The 5,119-nt window shown below is 33.3% G+C and overlaps 1 long non-coding RNA gene across 1 annotated transcript; it reads right to left on the bottom strand.

Moving 5' to 3' along the window:
* Positions 1 to 270: 270 nt before the first annotated feature.
* On the bottom strand, positions 271 to 4,452 carry LOC107834930 (uncharacterized). The gene is made up of 2 exons (XR_001660765.1): positions 4,420 to 4,452; positions 271 to 3,227 (listed from the first exon to the last, which is right to left on the bottom strand). It is a non-coding gene; the product is annotated as an uncharacterized LOC107834930 (long non-coding RNA).
* Positions 4,453 to 5,119: the final 667 nt, after the last annotated feature.

Here is a 5,119-nt window from a genome sequence, read left to right on the forward strand (position 1 = left end):
GCGCCACCATGTGGACAAAGAGAAACATTTCAGAAGCAGTGGCTCTGCTTTTACCTCCAGATTTAAGTCACTAAGTGATTTAAATCTCATTTATTTCTTTGATCAAATAAACGTTTAGAACATCTAAACTCTGAAAAAAGATGAATTAAATGACAGTTTTGATCAAATCTGCTGAGAAAATGCAGAAACTTAAAACTAAAAGTTAAAATATGGAGTCCAGACATCTTTCTATAAAAACTGATTTATTTACAACATTTTAACACCATAAACACAAAAAATGAAGCAGATAAATTGATCACAGTAACAAAACTTTTGAGTTTTTAGACAGGAAGAAGGTAAACTACATCCACCCTGAGGCCAGACCACAGACATTGGTTGCCATTGACAACAAGACACAGCGGTGGAGGAGTGATGCTCTGGGCCTGGTTTGCTGCGTTCACATCAACCAGGAACTGATCTGGTTACCAAAGTGATGAAGAATGAAATGTGAGGTCATCTCAGCTCAAACATTTAAACATTTAGTAAATCCAGATCTACCAAGTATTTCGTCTCCTTCATTAAAGTTTTCCTCCTCAGTTTTTCTCCTCCCTCTCTGACTTTATCACCCTGTAAAAGCAGAGCGATGTTTCTGTGTTTAGTTTTATCAGCTGGTTTAAAAAAATGTTTATCTAAATATACCTGTGAAAATAATAAATCATTTTATCAGTAACAATCAGCTGATTCAGCATTTAGACACAATAACTGATCAATACGTCTGACAGTTTTTAGAGATGATTTAAAACGGGAAACTGAAACAATGACAATAAACAGATTAATATAATTATTATATATTAATTCATTACAATCTTACATTTTCCTCATCAGAACATTAAATCTAACCTGTTTCTGTGGCGGCAAAATTATCATCAACCAAACTCAAGTGAACAAAACTTTTATCTGCACTATATTTTCCAGCTGCACGTGTAGAATGATTATTTTTTGTTTTTCTTTCTTTTCGGAGTGTGTAGCAAGGACACACCGTGTGTGTGTGTGTGAGTTTACAAGGCAGTTCGCAATACCGCGTCTAATGCTGACAGGAGACGCAAAACATTGAGCTACCAGAACGATTCAGACAGGAAAACAACCTGGAGAAGGTTAAAAGTTATAACTGCACATATGGGAAACACACTATCATGAACTAATTGTTGTGTTTTTCACTTATTCACAAGAAACGTGTATTTAAGTAAAATGTTTTATCCAACTAACTCTAAATTATATAAACGGATCCACATGAAATATAATAAACTTACTCGGTTGGTTTTTCTTTTATCGGCCTCAACACTTAGTTGCTTTGTTAACCGATGTGTTCAGGTCTCTGCGTTACGTTGCTGCTGATCTCTGAAGCTACAGACCAGATCTAGCAGCTTTCACGACAGACAGCTGTGCATCTGATTGGCTGTCATTCCACATGGCTCCTCCTACAGAGGCTCTGATGCCTCCAGTGAAACCAGTATAAAGTGAAACTGGTCCTACTGCAGCACATTCAACACATTTTCAGTAAACTGCCAGGCAGTAGGACGGATCGACTGACTTCATGGCTGTTCTCTGGGTTTTGGTCTTTCTTTTCTTTCTGGATGTTCTTCACTGTCAGGTACAGTTGAGTCTTTACTGTCTTTATAGGACACAACTAGCAGAGTTAATAGTTTCTATTTATTTTGGCTCCAATTGATCAAATCAATATTTTTATCAGAGGGATATTGGACTATTTTTCTCTCCATGCTAGTAACAAATCATTATAAATGATTTGAACAGTTCACTCATTTTAATTTCTTCAGTATTTTCACTTGTTGACAGTTGAAATCTGCATCCAGACGAGGCTTTGACTCATTGAATGGATTATCAGGACTTCCTTTGATCAGATCTTAGTCTCTAAAACATTTATGAAAATAAATAAAACGTAGTTTGTTGCATAAATACAACAAAGATTGTTGAAATCTTTGCTGTATTAATAGGAACAAAAATATGATTTTAAGGTCATGAATTAAACATTTACACATAAAGGAAAGATTTAACAGAACTTGTCTATTTAAAAAAAAAAAATCTTTCTTTATTGAGATTCCAGTTTTATGTGTTTATCAAAAATAGTTTAAGCTGTAAGTAGAATTAAAATCAAACTATCAGATTGCAAACTGAAGAGAGACAACAGATTGTTTATGATTGTTGGGCTGAGGAAGTGATGTGAATAAAAAAGTTGTTGAAACAATGAAAACATGAAACTGTAAAACATTTGAAGGTTTAACTTGAATTGAGGTTATTTAGAAAACAGTTTTATTTTAACTCAGAAATTACAATTCAGCAAGTTGACAGGTTCTAATTTAAACAAACATTTGTGTCACATTATGTAATAAAACTGTTTTCACCTATTTGAACAACTATTTTGCCTCACATTTTAATTTTACATAATTTACTGTATTAACCTAAATAAATATCCAAAGAAAAAACAACAAAACTAAACTTTGAAATTCTGAAATGTTTTTCTGTACTGATTAATTTATGGGAGCATTATAAGGTTCAGGCTAGAAGTTTCTCCTTTACAAAGAAAAAGACTATCAGAATGTAATTAAAAACACCTTTAAGTCGCCGTAACCATGAAGAATCATTTCCTGAACCTCGGCTCAGTCTAGTAGCAACCTGACTACATCTGCTGTCTGTGGGTTTTTGTTGAGCAGAGGGTGTTGTTGTGGTTTTCCTCTTCCGTTTAGAAATGAAAAAGAGGAAGTGTTACATTAAAATGACATGAAACTGATTTCCTTTTTCTTCCTCTCAGCTCCAACTTTAAGTTGCAATGACAGTTCAGGAAACACAAAGATTATAAAAAGGAGGGTTAAGTTTTCAGGAGTCTGAAAAATAACTAAATATTTGTTACAATATAATAATTCATTACAATCTTACATTTTCCTCATCAGAACATCAAATCTAACCTGATGTTTCTGTGGCGGCAAAATTATCATCAACCAAACCCACTTGAACAAAACTTTCATCTGCATTATACTTTCCAGCTGCACTTGGAGAAGAATTATTTTTGTTTTTGTTTCTTTTCATTCTCAAAATAAAAAATATAATCAAGCTTATTAGAACCATCACAGCTGCTGCTGCTATGACTGTCACAGTGATGAAGATGATGCTCCTTCCTCTCTCTGGTTCTGGAGTCAAAGTTGGTCTCTGAGTTTGGATCTGATGAGCAGCTGCTGGAGAGAAACCAGAAATATTTATTAGTATTTGATGAAAACTGAGAACCAGGAGGATTCATGATGAAGATGAAGATGTTGGTTCATCAACACAGATCTTAAGAATTTAACTATTAACCAGAAATGCTTTATTATCATTTCTCCTCACCAAAACGACATAAAAATCATGTTATCAGAAATAAAACTGATAATTGAGTTGAAACACTGAGAAACGGTTCTGAAACAAAACCTCAACATTTACTTTCATAAACTTGACTGTGAAAATCTATGTAAAAAAACACATTTAATGTTTCATGTTCATCTTTAAAATGTATTAAATGTATAAAAATCATCACTTGAAAATAGTGAATTATTGACATTTGTAACTTTATAACAACTAAAGGCTTCATGGTGTTTTGTTGTGTTTTTTCCTTCATCCATCCATTTTCTAACATCCTGTCCCTCAGTGGGTCAGGAGGTGCTGGTCCCTCTCCAGCTCACGATTCAGGTGAGAGGCGGGGTCACCTGGACAGGTCGCCAGCCTGTCGCAAGGCTTTTCTCTTCATAACATATTTGTAAAAATGTTTATGTAAATATACCTGTGACAATAATAAATTAAGTCACTTTATCAGTAACAATCAGCTGATTCAGCATTTAGACACAATAACTGATCAATACTTCTGAGTCCAGAAAGTTTTTAGAAATTATTTAAAAAAGGAAACTGAAACAATAACAATAAACTGATCATCATTATCATTATATATTAATTCATTACAATCTAACATTTTCCTCATCAGATCATCAAATCTAACCTGATGTTTCTGTGGCGGCAAAATTATCATCAACCAAACTCATTTGAACAAAATTTTCATCTGCATTATATTTTGCAGCTACACTTGTTGGATGATTATCTTTGTTTTTCTTTCTTTTCTTTCTGAACCACAAAATAAAGTTTATAGTTAGAGCCACAAAAGCTGTTGCTGCTGCTGCTGTGACTGTCAGAGAGATGAAGATGAGGATCCTTTCTAGTCTCTTTAGTTTCTGAGTTTGAATCTGATGAGCAGCTGGGAGAGAAATTAGAAATATTTATTAATATTTGATGAAAACTGAGAACCAGGAGGATTCATGATGAAGATGGAGATGTTGGTTCATCAACACAGATCTTAAGAATTTAACTATTAAACAAAAATGTATTACTATTATTTCTTCTCACCAGTAACGTTGAGTCGACATCTTCCAGAGNAGATCCCAGGAACAACATCAGACATCTCAGTTTTTAAAATTCAATCAAGTTTCTCAGAATTGACAGCTGGACTCTGAAAACACTGATATGAAGGGCTAATAATGAAAAAAAAAACTATTAAACCATTTCTTAAAAGTGTATTATTGTTAAAGCAGCAATAATGGAGAAATGATATTTCTGTATAAACAGATTTTACAGCATCTGTCAGGTTTGTCAGGTTTATTTTTAAAGATGCGTTAAGTTCTAAAGCAGGTGGTTAAACTTTTCACTGAAATCTGCCGTTTGTTTTCTTTTTCTTTTTTATTCTCTTTAGGTTAATGAAGTGAAAATGTTGTATATAAATGTGCAGATTGATAGTTGCACATAAATGCCAACATGCTGTAAATAAGAAAACATAAATTAAAATGGATTTTGTTTTTGTTCATAGTTTTTATGACATTTTTTAAATTTAATCATGAAAATGACAGACTTTACTTATGAAAATGATCATTTAGACTTTTAGGTGTAACCAATGATAAATAAAGTCTGTCACATGTCCTTCCTGTTATTTACCAGAAGAAAACCAAAAACCAAAAAAACAATGGAAGTCTCTCTCAGTTTCTGATTGGTTCAGAAGTACAAAGTCAGATGACGTAATGTCAAAGGCAAAAATAACTCTTGTTGACATGAC

Source organism: Poecilia formosa, unplaced genomic scaffold (genome assembly GCF_000485575.1).
Source record: "Poecilia formosa unplaced genomic scaffold, Poecilia_formosa-5.1.2 Scaffold856, whole genome shotgun sequence".
Taxonomy (NCBI): Eukaryota; Metazoa; Chordata; class Actinopteri; order Cyprinodontiformes; family Poeciliidae; genus Poecilia; species Poecilia formosa.